General features: G+C 35.4%; 1 non-coding gene across 1 annotated transcript; it reads right to left on the minus strand.

Moving 5' to 3' along the window:
* Positions 1–14343: 14343 nt before the first annotated feature.
* On the minus strand, positions 14344–14451 carry LOC112760349 (small nucleolar RNA R71). The gene has a single exon (XR_003180794.1). It is a non-coding gene; the product is annotated as a small nucleolar RNA R71 (small nucleolar RNA).
* Positions 14452–15420: the final 969 nt, after the last annotated feature.

Consider the following 15420-nt stretch of genomic DNA (forward strand, 5'->3'; position numbering starts at 1 on the left):
TTCTTCTATTTACTGCTTCTCTGTATTTTGCTATTCGTCCGCTAAACAATAGAGAATTAATGAACTTAACTAATAACCCCGGCTCTACTAAGAACTCCCTAGTTCTTACCCCTTCTCTCTCCCTTCCCCCTCCAGATGGAAGCATGATTACCCTTCCGTAGTTCACTGACGACCATTCACAAAAAAGATTCCGCTCTAGGTAGTCTTCTGAGTCTGAGGTGAATTTCGTTCTCTATTTATATCTATATACTGTGAGACCAGCCAACGTCTGCACCCCATTTGTACGTAAAATTTAACCTAAATCCTGTGTACGAGACTCTTGTTATATGGCTACTTGATGAGGTACTAGAGAGACATCATATGGCAATGTCTGATCATGCAGAGGAGTAGTAGATGATGTTCCACCTTTTGATGACATTCCACCTGACTTGAGTTTTGATGACTTAGAACGTACTTTCTCTCAATTTAGTAGTTTAGAGGGACTAGGTGAGTATAGAGTCTAGGCTAGCCTGGGCGCCATCTTAGGAACTTCTTGAACATGTCAGGGCCTAGGATGTTGTATGTATATATATGTATATAGTTATTACCTAGCTATATCTAGGGGTGTTCTAACTAAAAGTCTATACTCTAATAAAGGCTAGATCACGGAATGTTATCAATTGCTTGAGATATATTTATGTGTAGTTGTTTATAACTGTTTTATCTATTATTATTTGTGAACTGATTCTGAATGATCCTGTTTATTAATCCAAACGTTTTCAAAAAAAGTCCCTCGAAAAATAACAATGCTTTTTAACAACGAATTGGGCTCATATAATAAATAATAGATAATAATTAGGAAGACAAGTTGGTAGCGCTCAATTTCTAGTATGATCATGACGTACCAGAAATAGGATCGTTACAATTTGGTATCAGAGCAGTTTGTTCCCAGTAGAACCTAGGGAGTGGACTAACTATGCTTTACTGCATACTCTACTTGTGTGTTTCATGCCGTTAGGGTATCTTTAAGATATATTTGGCATGAATGTCTATAAGTGCTCATTTTGGGAATGTTCGTCCTTAACTTGAGATATTAAGACTGATCACCTTAATGTTGATTGTTTAGTGTGGATGAGACCTCAATGACTGTGAATAGGCATAGTTTAATCGAGTTCCGAATGACGAATTGATGTGAGGCACAGCTATCTTCATAGCTATTATGATGTCCATGGTTATGACTATGTGAGATTTTGGTGCTGTAAGGAACGGACCGATCTCTTCATTAGGATGGCTTGAAGGAAATAGACTGCTTGAAGATGGATTCTGCACGTGGCTGAAATTGAGGGCAAAATTTTTTTTTTAGGAGGGTAGAATGTAACAACCCAGTTTTCGAGTACATGAGATCTTTTCTGAAGACACGGAGTTCTTTGGAAAATCAGTGAAGGGAACATCTCTACTTTATCATCAAGTATCTCAATCCTCATTATCATTATGTCATCACTAATCAAGAACCACTTTTGAGGCAAGCTCGACAATGCAATCACGAAGAACCTAGTTTTTAACTGTATCGGTTAGGAGTTTTGATTCTAGTTTTCGTAAATAGTCTCCGTTTGATAAACCGGACTCAATTCATGAGAGTATAAAAATAATAGTATAATATTATCATTATATTAGTATTAGAAGATGCTTGAATGATATTATAAGATTACCTGGTCTATTTTAGTTAAGAAAAGAAAATCGGTTTAACCGGATTCACGATTTACTAGTTCAACTTAGCACCAGCACTCTCTGATGATTTTAGCAATGCTAAGGCCTCATCATACATGTTCTATTCACATATTAAATATGTTACTAGTGTCATTTATTCTAGTATCTCAGAAATGAATTTTTAGAGATGTTTTTACGAGTGTTCCGATACATCTAGTTTTAGTAGTTATACACGTGTGATATTTTAATATTATTTTAATCCACCTCCAAGTCAACCAATCAGAGTTCACCCTACACCACCAAGACCCCCAAGGATGTTTTATTTTCACCTTGTGGCCGAAAATAGGAAGAGAGAAAAAGAGAGAAAAGTTCTTAGTTCCAAATCTTCAAAACTTGATTTCTGCTGAACTAAAAGTCAAATCAAAATTTCAATCCGACCAAAATGATCCTCTCTTCTTTCTCCACATAATCATATAACATATCAAGGCTGGAAATAAGGTGAGATGGCTGTCTCCCTCCCTCTTCAATTCGGTTTTCAAGGAGAACCATGCAAAACATGTGTTTTCTTGATGTTCTTCCTTAGATCTCTTGCTTAGATTGACTTGTGAGCCAAGAATCTTCAATTCTTAGCACTTTTAAGGTGAGGAATCCCTTCCTAACATGTTGATTAAGGTTTGGTCAGTTGAGATTTATGGATTCAAAGTTGTTCTTGATGTGTTTTAGGAGGAAAAAGTGCAAAAGGAACACCAAAAAGCATAACCGGATTTGAGGCAGCAAATCAAGGTAGGGTTTGGTAAAATTAATCTTGATTAATTGTGTTTGAGTTGTGTGATTATGATATGGTTTGGTTATGCTTGAAATTGATTGCTTATATGAGTTATTCTTGGTGAAAGTTTGTTGAGATTTTGATGAAATTTGATGATATTCAAGCTATGAAACATGTTCTTGAGTGTAGCTGGAAAAACGAACCCTAACCCTTAAATTGGGGTTGAATTTGTGTTGTAATCAAGGGAAAAATATGGGATTTTAGTGGTGATAAACCCCAATTTTGTAGTTTATCTTGTGCTTATTTTAGGGGATTTTATCACCTTTTCCCACATTTATTCAATGAAATAGCATGGTTTTGTAATTCTCCCTTGATTTGTGCTTAAATGTGAAAACATGCTTTTTAGGCCCTAAAATAGCTAAATTTAATTCACTTTAATTCCATTCGATGCCTTGATATGTTTGTTGAGTAATTTCATGTTCATAAGGCAAGTATCAAATGGAAAAAGTGAGGAGAAAAGCATGCAAAGTGGGAGAACTCATGAAGAATGAAGGAACCGTAAAGCTGTCAAGCCTGACCTCTTCGCACTCAAACGACCATAACTTGAGCTACAGAGGTCCAAATGAGGCGGTTTCAGTTGCGTTGGAAAGCTAACATCCGGGGCTTCGAAATGATATAAAGTTTGCCATATGTTGCTTCGCGTTCAGGGGCGCGCACGCGCACTTTGCGTGCGCGCGCCGATGCAGTCTTTGGCCCACTTTATTGAAATCGCCCCCAGCGATTTTGCACCTCATTTTGGGTCCAATCCAACTCATTTCTGATGCTATTGAACCCAAGGATTGAAGGGGGAAAGGAAGCAAGTAGTCATAGTTTTAGTTTTCATCATGTTTTAGGTTAGAATTCTAGAGAGAGAAGCTCTCCCTTCTCTCTAGAATTTAGGATAGTTTAGGTTTAATTTTCTTAAATCCAAGTTTTAATTCTTGTTTGATTTAGTTTCTCCTTTTAATTTCTTGTTGTTACATCTCTACTCTTCTAGTTTTTACTTGCCATTTCCTTTATTTTGTCCTCTTTTATGTTTATGAACTCTTGTTGGATTTGGATTTTTCTTTAATGAGATTTGATGTTTGATGTGCTTTTGATGTTGATTTGAGTTGTTGATTTACTTTTCTTGCAATTGGTAGTTGGTAGATTTTATTATTCTTGCACATTTACTATGCTTTCCTTTTATGCCTTCCAAGTGTTTGATAGAATGCTTGGAAGGATGTTAGAGTAGATTTTGAGCATTCTTGGCTTGGAAAGAGTGATTGGGCAATCTTGAGTTATGAAAACCCAACTTATGTTGGTGATCTAGAGTTGTTAGCTAGTATTGTTTCCATTGATGCTAATCTTTTGCTAATTTAATTAGTGAGTTGATTAGGACTTTTGGAATATTGTTTCCATTGACGCTAATCTTTTGCTAATTTAATTAGTAAGTTGGTTAGGACTTTTGGATTGAGATTAGCTAGTCTCGTTAGACGTTCTCCCTATTTGTTGGAGTTGACGTAATGAGATAAATTCTTGTTTATGTTTGTGATATGATTAATTAGTCTTGTTTGACATTCTTCCGATGTGTGAGTTAACTAAATAAGATGAATTAATCATGCATGACTAGGATAGAAAACCTATGATCTCAATCCATTGCCATGAATGTCTCTCTTTATTACTTGCTTTCTTTAATTACTTTCTCAATTTACTTTTCTTGTCTTTTTATTTTATTGCCCCTCTAATCAACCAAAAACTCCCTTGCCCCTTCATAGCCAATAATTGACTACTTCATTATAACTCTTTGTGAGACGACCCGGAGTCTAAATACTCCGGTTAATTCTTATTTGGGGATTGTTAATTGTGACAACCTAAATTTTTGCATGAGAGGATTATTGATTGGTTTGGAAACTATACTTTACAACGAGAATTCATTCAATTGAGAAAATTCTAAACCACACAAAAGTTCTCCTCATCAAGTGGCTGCAATTTTATTTTGAATTTTGATAAAAATCCGTTACTGAAAAGATTGAAAAACGGGTGAAAACAAAGAAAGAATCTGAAAAATTTACGAAGAACACGAAGAACACTTTGAGTGTGGTGAAGAAAAATGAAAAATAGGCTTTTGATTCATAAAAGGGTAAGGAAGTAAATATTTTAATGTTTGGGGGGTTATTTTGTAATTTGCAAAAGTTAGGGTGGTTAAAGTAGAAATATTAAAAGTTACGAGTGGTAAAAAGTGAATATTAAAGGTTAGAAGGTAAAAAGGGGTAATTTTTGAAAATATATTAATAAAATAATAAATAATAATATTTAATTAAAAATAATATTTTAATAAAAATAATAAAATAATGCAGAAAAGGCAGTTTTTCAGAAAAGCTTTAGAAAGACAACTTTAAGCGCAGAATCTCATAGTTACCTTCATAATACACTTAGGGAGTGGTAATAACATATTTGTGAGGAAAAGATAAACGAAAGATAAAGAGTTGAAGAAAAGATAAAAATCGAAGAAAAAAGTCTGTAAAGTTTTAATGACAGAAACTAACAGAGATTAGTAAACGAACTAGGAGCAACACAGTTAGTTCTTGAGTTGCGCATAGGGCTAAGTATAATATGAAAAGTTAAACTGTTTCAGTATAGACTTAATGAACCTATACTTGGGATAGGCTAACTATTAATACCGAAATTTACATGAGCAATAAATACATACGTTAAACCGAAAAACGAGAGCAACGTAAAGAGACTAAGAGAAAATAGTAAACATAGTAGAGCAAAGCAACTAAGAGAAAAGAATAATATGAGCAGAGTAAAGAGATAAAGAGAGAAGAGCAGTAAAACCCACGAATTGATAATCATTGTTTACGGGAATAACCTATGAACTGCTGATAATCTTTGATCTCGGGGAAACCCATGGACTAAGGGTCATTGTTTCATTATGTATTGATCTCAGGGAAACCCACGAAATGAGGATCGTTGTTTGTTTTGTATTAATCTCGGGGAGACCCACGAACTGAGGATCGTGTTTTGTTTGTGTGTTGATCTCGGGGACGCCCACAAACTGAGGGTCACTGTTTCCCCTTGTGCGTATACTAAGGGGTCGAGCCTTGCACTAACTGCCAGTAGTCACGAAGGAGTGGTATTCTTAACCACTGTCACGTATGCACGAAGGACACAATGGGAAGCCATATCTAGGACTAGTTCCTAGGTAATGTCGGGATGTAGGGTGTAAACCGACACGTGAGCTCATGGCCTGCATAGGACAGACATGCATCATATTTGGTTGAGCATTTCCTTTATTATGATTGTTGAATGAATGTATGCTTTGTTTATTTGTATTCTATTCTCTGTGTCTATGTCTTATTTTCTTATATTCTTTTGTTCATGTTTTGCTTTCTGTTTTCTCTATTTTCTCTATTTATCTGTTTCTTCTATTTACTACTTCTCTGTATTTTGCTAATCATCTGCTAAATAATACAGAATTAATGAACTTAACTAATAACTCCGGCCCTACTAAGAACTTCCCAGTTCTTACCCCTTCTCTCTCCCTTCCCCCTCCAGATGGAAGCATGAGTACCCTTCCGTAGTTCACTGACGATAGTTTGCAAAAAGGATTCGGCTCTAGGTAGTCTTCTGAGTCTAGGGTGAATCTCGTTCTCTATTTATATGTATATACTGTGAGACCAGCCAACGTCTGCACCCCATTTGTACATGAACTTTAACCTAAATCTTGTGTACAAGACTCTTGTTATGTGGCTACCTGATGAGGTACCAGAGAGACGTCATATGGCAAGTCTGATCGTGCAGAGGAGTAGTAGATGATGTTCCACCTGACTTGAGTTTTGAAGACTTAGAACGTACTTAGTAGTTTAAAGGGACTAGGTGAGCATAGATTCTAGGCTAGCCTGGGCGCCAGCTTAGGGACTTCTTGAATAGGTCAGGGCCTGGGATGTTGTCTGTATATATATGTATATAGTTATTACCTAGCTATATATAGGGGTGTTCTAACTAAAAGTCTATACTCTAATTAAGGCTGGATCACGAATGTTATCAACTGCTTGAGATATATTTATGCGTGGTGGTTTATAACTATTTTATCTATTACTATTTGTGAACTGATTATGAATGATTCTGTTTATTAATCCAAACGTTTTCAAAAAAAAAAGTACCTCAAAAAATAACTATGCTTTCTAATAACGAATCAGCTCATATAATAAATAATAGATAACAATTAGGAAGACAAGTTGGTAGCGCTCAGTTTCTAGTATGATCATGACGTACCAGAAATTGGGTCGTTACAGAGTTCATGAATCATCTAATCACCTTGGCCCTATGTATTCATATATGTTCTTGGGAGGTTGATTTACTTTTAAGCAAGTAGATAGAAGCATTTGTATTAGTTGCATCCATGTAGGTAAATTGCATTTCATAAACCTCATTCTCCTATGTTCTTTGGTCTTTTGATTTTTAGCATGAGGACATGCTTAGTTTAAGTGTGGGGAGGTTTGATAAACCCCAATTTTGTGGTTCATCTTGTGTAGAATTTGGAGTGTTTTATCAATATTTTAAACGTTTATTCATATAAATTGCCAGGTTTTGTGTGTCATTCCTAATTTTGCTTCATGATTTAAAACATGCTTCTTTAACCCTAAAAATGCCAAATTTTAATCCTCTTCTATTACCATTTGATGCCATGATTTGTTTATTAAGTAGAAAGGAAGCATACACAAGTGAAAGGGACATGAGGAATGAAGCTTTGGAGGATTGGTGGCAACGCGCACACGTGGCTAACGCGCACGCGTGGCCGCATGTAGCTAGGACTGGCGCGCAAAGGCCGATTTGCATAGGTTAGGAATTTTGATTATCAAAATGGAATTGGCATTGTAAGTATAGTCCTAACCCAACAAATTGACCATCAATCAAATATTATCACAATTCAAACCAAAATATAAACCGAGAGTATTGAGCTCCCGGGTCGTCTTTCCTGAAGTTGCAATTAAGTGTCATATCATTGGCTATGAGAGAAAGCATGGGGAATTGGGAATAAAAGCAAGAGAGAGCAAGCAATATAAATGGCAAGAAGTTAAAATGCAAGAAAGTAAAAGTCAAAGCAAGTAAAAGCAATGAAAATGGAAATTAAATGCTAAAAAGGACATTAGGCAAGAAGTGGGTAATCTAGGTTTTCTATCCTAGTTATGGACCACAGACATGGCAATTGTGTGGAATCAATCCAAATTAGTCAATCCTCCTTGAGAATAAGTCAAAAGAGTGTAATTGATCTCAATCCATAAGTCCTAGTCAACTCACTAATTACTTAGTGAAAGACTAGCGTCAATGGAAACCAAACTAATTAACCATTCTCACACAATGCGGAATGGACATCCACAACTCAATTCCACCCAAACACCCAATTTCTCAACCAAGAGTGTGAAAACTAAACATGCAAGAAATTAAACATCAAAGCAATAAAAGTCAAAGCAATTAGATGCAAGGAAAGGAAACTTCAAATGCAAGAAATCTCTTGGCAAGTAATTGAGAACTAAGGCTACCTATCCTAGCTATTGACCACAAACACATGATGATTATGAAGAGTTAATCCTACTTAGTCAACCTTACATTGAAGATAAGTTAAATAGGCATAGTTAATTTCAATCACTAAGTCCTATGTCAATACTAGGGGTCACATAGAGTCAAGGAAGACCAAATCAACTAACTACTCTAATATATCAAACAAGAATGGACATCAATGACTCAAGGATCACCAAAGTCATCAATTCCAAGCCAAGAGTGTAGAAAAACTAAGTGAAAACTAAGCCAAGCATTTTATAAAACACTTGGTGTGCATGAAAATAAAATAAATTCTAAAACTACCAAAGCAAGAAAGTAACAATAACAACTAGAGAAAGCAATAAATGACATGGAAACATAAATTTGTATTAATTAAAATTAAAATGTAACAAGAGTGTCATAAAACATAAAAATAAAGGAAATACAAGAGAAATGAAGAAGAACAAAGATGCAATAACAATAAATGACAAGGAAAAGTAAATAGAAACAAGAATTAAAAGTAGAAATTACAAGAATTTAAACTAAATAATCCTAATTCTAGAGAGAGGGGGAAGCTTCTCTCTCTAGAGAACTACACTAAAACATGATAAAATCTAACCCTAATTGACCCCCCTTTGTTTCCACTTGAATTGGGGTTGAAATATCTTCAGAAATGGATTTGACTGGGTTCTGGAGGCCCAAAATCTGCCCCCAGCGATTTACATTAATGAGCTGACGTAATTCGGGTCACGCGTACGCGTGGATCACGCGTATGCGTGGGTCACGCGTACGCGTCACTGCGCAAAATTCACTCCCACGCATACGTGTGGGTCATGCGTATGCGTCGCTCGTAAATCCTTCTTGTGCATACGCACGAGCACTTGTGCGTACGCACGGGTGCTGGAACTTCCAAACTCTATTTCTTCATGGTTTCTTCCCTTTTGCATGCTCTTTTCCTCACTTCTTCAACCCATACTTGCTTTGGAAAACTGAAATCACTCAACAAACACACCATGGCATCATATCGAATTAAAGTGAATAAAAATTGACTAAATTAAGCACAAAAGAGCATGTTTTCACTTTCAAGCACAATTTAGGGAGAAAACACAAAAGCATGCTATATAGATGAATAAATGTGGGTTTATGTGTTGAAATCCACTCAAATCAAACCAAAATATATCGTAAAATATGGACTCATCAATTCCTCCACACTTAAACAATAGCATGTCCTCATGCTAAACACAACCAAAGGAGATGAATGAAGGGGTAAATGACTTATTCAATGCATCTACCTACATGCATGTATACTATATACTATATATATATATATATATATATATATATATATATAATGTCCTATTGATTTGGTGAAAACAAACAATCAAATTCCAAGAAAGAGTATGGACACATAGGGCTAAGTAAAGAAGTAGCTTAATGCAACCAAAATCTAAAGAATTTATTCACTCATCAGAATGAAGCAACTTGCAAGAATGCATGATAAGAAAGGTGGAGACATAGAATTGAGTAATTGAACCCTCACTAGGTGTGTATACACTCTCAACGCTCGGTGTTTAGGGTCAATTCACTCAAGTCTCCTCTAATCATGCTTTCAAGGATTTACTTTTCATCTAACAATCAACAAATATGTGATGTATGAATGCAATTATCATGAAGATTTATTAGGGTTGTAATGGGGTTAGGGTTAAGGTGGGATACATATGGCTAAGTGGACTAAAAAATTGGATCTTTGATTAGCTCAAGTATCTCACTCAACCTATATCAACCAAATCACAAAAATACATTATAACCACCCATTACTTCTTTTCACACATATTCGTGCCTTAGTTTCTATTCAAAACACATATGCATTCCTTATTCATTTTTTTCTTTTCTTTGGGACAACCTTTGTCCTATCTTATTACTATATTTTTTTTCTATCATTTTATTTTTTCTTTTCTATTTTCCCTTTTTTTTTCTATGACAAATGCATATGGTTAAAGTAAATTGATACATGAATGTGTACCCATTTTTCCCAAATTTTTCAATAAGTACCCAAAACATAATTTTTCTCTACCAATGCTTCCCAAAAATTCTCCCACACTTAAATGACACACACTCCTCAACCTAAGCCAATCAAGGATACAATCCAAGGTAAATTCATGGTTTTTCGCTCAAGGTTGTGATGTGCTAACAATTAGAACAAAGGGGATTAAAAAGCTCAAAAGGGGTTAACAAGGGTAGATGCAAGGATAGGTCCATATGGGTGATGAGCGGATAATTTATATGCTTTCTAGCATTATTTTTAGTATGTTTTTAGTAGAATTTGGTTACTTTAGGGATGTTTTCATTATTTTTTATGTTAAATTCACATTTCTGGACTTTACTATGATTTTGTGTATTTTTCTATGATTTCAGGTATTTTCTGGCTGAAATTGAGGGACTTGAGCAAAAATCAGATTCAGAGGTTGAAGAAGGACTGCTGATGCTGTTGGATTCTAACCTTCCTGCACTCAAAATAGATTTTCTGGAGCTACAGAACTCAAAATGGCGCGCTTCTAATTGTGTTGGAAAGTGGATATCCAGGGCTTTCCAGCAATATATAATAGTCCATACTTTGCCCAAGTTTAGACGACGCAAACTGGCGTTCAACGCCAGCTCTCTGCCCAATTCTGGCGTCCAGCGCCAGAAACAAGTTGCAAAGTGGAGTTCAACACCCAAACTGGCACAAAAGCTGGCGTTCAACTCCAAGAATGACCTCTCCACGTGTAGACTTTAAAGCTCAGCCCAAGCACACACCAAGTGGGCCCTGGAAGTGGATTTATGCATCAATTACTTACTTCTGTAAACCCTAGTAGCTAGTTTATTATAAATAGGACTTTTTACTATCATCTTGGGAATCATCTTTGGATTATCTTTTGATCATTTGTAGATCTCTAGACCTCCATGGGAGGCTGGCCACTCGGCCATGCCTACCTTCTATTCACTTATGTATTTTCATACGGTAGAGTTTCTGCACTCCATAGATTAAGGTGTGGAGCTCTGCTGTTCCTCAAAGATTAATGCAAAGTACTACTGTTTTTCTATTCAATTCAACTTATCTCACTTCTAAGATATTCATTTGCACTTCAACCTGAACGTGATGAACGTGACAATCATCATCATTCCCTATGAACGCGTGCCTGACAACCACTTCCGTTCTACCTTAGATTGAATGAGTATCTCTTAGATCTCTTAATCAGAATCTTCGTGGTGTAAGCTAGATTGATGGCGGCATTCATGAGAATCCGGAAAGTCTAAACCTTGTCTGTGGTATTCCGTGTAGGATTCAGGGATTGAATGACTGTGACGAGCTTCAAACTCGCGAGTGCTGGGCGTAGTGACAGACGCAAAAGGAGGGTGAATCCTATTCTAGTATGATCGAGAACCTCAGATGATTAGCCGTGCTGTGACAGAGCATTTGGACCATTTTCACAAGAGGAGGAGATGTAACCATTGACAACGGTGATGCCCTTGCATAAAGCCAGCCATGGAAAGGAGTAAGACTGATTGGATGAAGACAGCGGGAAAGAAGAGATTCAGAGGAACGAAAGCATCTCTACACGCTTATCTGAAATTCTCACCAATGAATTACATAAGTGTTTCTATCCCTATTTTCTTTTTAATTAGTATTATTTTCGAAAACTCCATAATCAATTATTATCCGCCTGACTGAGATTTACAAGGTGACCATAGCTTGCTTCATACCAACAATCTCCGTGGGATCGACCCTTACTCACGTAAGGTTTATTACTTGGACGACCCAGTGCACTTGCTGGTTAGTTGTATCGAAGTTGTGACAAATTATGAATTGAGATTAGAGCACCAAGTTTTTGGAGCCATTACTAGAGATCACAATTTCGTGCACCAAGTTTTTGGCGCCGTTGCCGGGGATTGTTCGAATTTGGACAACTGACGGTTCATCTTGTTACTCAGATTAGGTAATTTTCTTTTTGTTTTATTTTCAAAAATTTAAAAAAAAAATCTTTCAAAAATTTCTCCTTTGTTTTCGAAAAAAAATTCTAAAATAAAAATGTTTTCAAAAATATATTTTTCTTTAGAATTTTTAAGAATGAATTCTAGAGTTTCATGAAGCATGTTGAAGCATGGCTGGCTATAAAACCATGTCTAAATTCTTTTGGACAGAGGTTTTGGATTAAAATTGAATGAATTACTCCCATATTCATGCTAAAGCTTGACTGGCTATTAAGCCATGTCTAACCCTCAGATTGGAGCTTTAGATTAAGATTGTAAGATTCTTGGAATTCATATTAAAAATTTTGGAATCCTTATTTTTCTTTTTCAAAATGATTTTCGAAAAAAATTAAAAGAAAATACAAAAAAAATCATAAAATCAAAAAAATCAAAAAAAATATTTTTGTGTTTCTTGTTTGAGTCATGTGTCATGTTATAAGTTTGGTGTCAATTGCATGTTTTAAAATTTGCATAAAATTTTTGAAAAACTCATGCATTCATGGTGTTCTTCATGATCTTCAAGTTGTTCTTGGTAAGTCTTCTTGTTTGATCTTGATGTTTTCTTGTTTTGCATATTTTCTTGTTTTACATGTGCATTTTTGCATCCATAGAGTCTAAACATGAAAGATTTCTAAGTTTGGTGTCTTGCATGTTTTCTTTGCATTAAAAATTTTTCAAAAATATGTTCTTGATGTTCATCATGATCTTCAAAGTATTCTTGGTATTCATCTTGACATTCATAGCATTCTTGCATGCATTCCTTGTTTGATCCAAAAAGAAAAGAGAAAAACATGAAAATGATGTTTTAATTTTTTCTCTCTCATCTTTAAAAATTTAAAAAATAAAAAAAATATCTTTCTCTTTTTCTCTCTCAAAATTTCGAAAATTAGATTTGATTCTTTCAAAAATTTTTAAAAATCTAGTTGTTTCTCATGAGTCAAATCAAATTTTCAATTTAAAAATCTTATCTTTTTCAAAATCTTTTTCAAAACTCAAATCTTTTTCATTTTTCTTAGCTATTTTCAAAAATTTTAAAAATATTTTTCAAAAATCTTTTTTCTTATTTTTATATCAAATTTTCGAAAATAACAATAACAATTATTGTTTTGATTCAAAAATTTCAAGTTTGTTACTTGCTTGTTAAGAAAGATTCAAACTTTGAGTTCTAGAATCATATCTTGTGATTTCTTGTGAATCAAGTCATTAATTGTGATTTTAAAAATCAAATCTTTTTCAAAAACTAATTTCAATCATATCTTTTCAAAAATATCTTCTTATCTTATCTTTTTCAAAAATTTGATTTCAAAATATATTTTCTAACATCCTAACTTCTTATCTTTTCAAAAATTTGTTTCAACTAACTAACTAACTTTTTGTTTGTTTCTTATCTTTTTCAAAACTACCTAACTAACTCTCTCTCTCTAATTTTCGAAAATATCTTCCCTCTTTTTCAAAAATTTCTTTTTAATTAACTAATTATTTTAATTTTTGATTTTAATTTTTGAAAACTAACCTTTTTTCAAAAACTATTTTCGAAAATCACTAATCCTTTTTCAAAAATAATTTTCGAGAATGCTTCTCCCTCATCTCCTTCTAATTATTTATTCATCTACTAACACTTCTCTTCATCTCACATCACTGCTCCTATCCTTACCCTTGTGTTTGGATTCTTCATTCTTCTTCACCCCTATTACTTTTCTTCTTCTACTAACAATAAGGAACCTCTTTACTGTGACATAGAGGATTCCTCTTCTTTTCTTGTTCTCTTCTCTTTCTTATGAGCAGGAACAAGGAAAAAGGCATTCTTGTTGAAGCTGATCCAGAACCTGAAAGGACTCTGAAGAGGAAACTAAGAGAAGCTAAATTACAACAAATCCAGAGACAACCTTATTGAAAATTTCGAACAAGTAAAGGAGATGGCAGCCGAACCCAACAACAATAATGCAAGGAGAATGCTTGGTGACTTTACTGCACCTAATTCCAATTTACATGAAAGAAGCATCTCCATTCCTACCATTGGAGCAAACAACTTTGAGCTGAAACCTCAATTAGTTTCTCTGATGCAGCAGAACTGCAAGTTTCATGGACTTCCATCTGAAGATCCTTTTCAGTTCTTAACTGAATTCTTGTAGATATGTGATACTGTTAAGACTAATGGAGTAGATCCTGAAGTCTACAGGCTCATGCTTTTCCCTTTTGCTGTAAGAGACAGGGCTAGAGTATGGTTGGACTCTCAACCTAAGAATAGCCTGAACTCTTGGGATAAGCTGGTCAAGGCTTTCTTAGCCAAGTTCTTTCCTCCTCAAAAGATGAGTAAGCTTAGAGTGGATCTTCAGACCTTCAGACAGAAAGAAGGTGAATCCCTCTATGAAGCTTGGGAGAGATACAAAGGACTGACCAAAAAGTGTCCTTCTGACATGCTTCCAGAATGGACCATCATGGATATATTCTATGATGGTCTGTCTGAATTAGCTAAGATGTCATTGGATACTTCTGCAGGTGGATCCATTCACCTAAAGAAAACGCCTGCAGAAGCTCAAAGAACTCATTGACATGGTTACTAATAACCAGTTCATGTACACTTCTGAGAGGAATCCTGTGAATAATGGGACGCCTATGAAGAAGGGAGTTCTTGAAATTGATACTCTGAATGCCATATTGGCTCAGAAAAAAATATTGACTCAGCAAGTCAATATGATTTCTCAGAGTCTGAACGGAATGCAACCTGCATCCAACAGTACTCAAGAGGCATCTCCTGAAGAAGAAGCTTATGATCCTGAGATCCCTGCAATAGCAGAGGTGAATTACTTAGGTGAACCTTATGGAAACACCTATAATCCATCATGGAAAAATCATCCAAATCTCTCATGGAAGGATCAACAAAAGCCTCAACAAGGCTTTAATAATGGTAGAAGATACAAGTTTAACAATAGTAAACCTTTTCCATCATCCACTCAGCAACTGACAGAGAACTCTGAACAAAATACTTCTAATCTAGCAAACTTAGTCTCTGATCTATCTAAGGCCACTGTGAGTTTCATGAATGAAACAAGATCCTCCATTAGAAATTTGGAAGCACAAATGGGCCAGCTGAGTAAAAGGATCACTGAAATTCCTCCTACTACTCTCCCAAGCAATACAGAAGAAAATCCAAAAGGAGAGTGCAAGGCCATTGAATTGATCACCATGGCCGAACCTGTAAAGGAAGGAGAGGACGTGAATCCCAGTGAGGAAGACCTCCTGGGACGTCCAGTGATCAATAAGGAGTTTCCCTCTGAGGAACCAAAAGAATCTGAGGCTCAACTAGAGACCATAGAGATTCCATTAAACCTCCTTATACCATTCATGAGCTCTGATGAGTATTCCTCTTCTGAAGAGAATGAGGATGTCAC

The sequence above is a fragment of the Arachis hypogaea genome, chromosome 16, assembly GCF_003086295.3.
Source record: "Arachis hypogaea cultivar Tifrunner chromosome 16, arahy.Tifrunner.gnm2.J5K5, whole genome shotgun sequence".
Classification (NCBI taxonomy): Eukaryota; Viridiplantae; Streptophyta; class Magnoliopsida; order Fabales; family Fabaceae; genus Arachis; species Arachis hypogaea.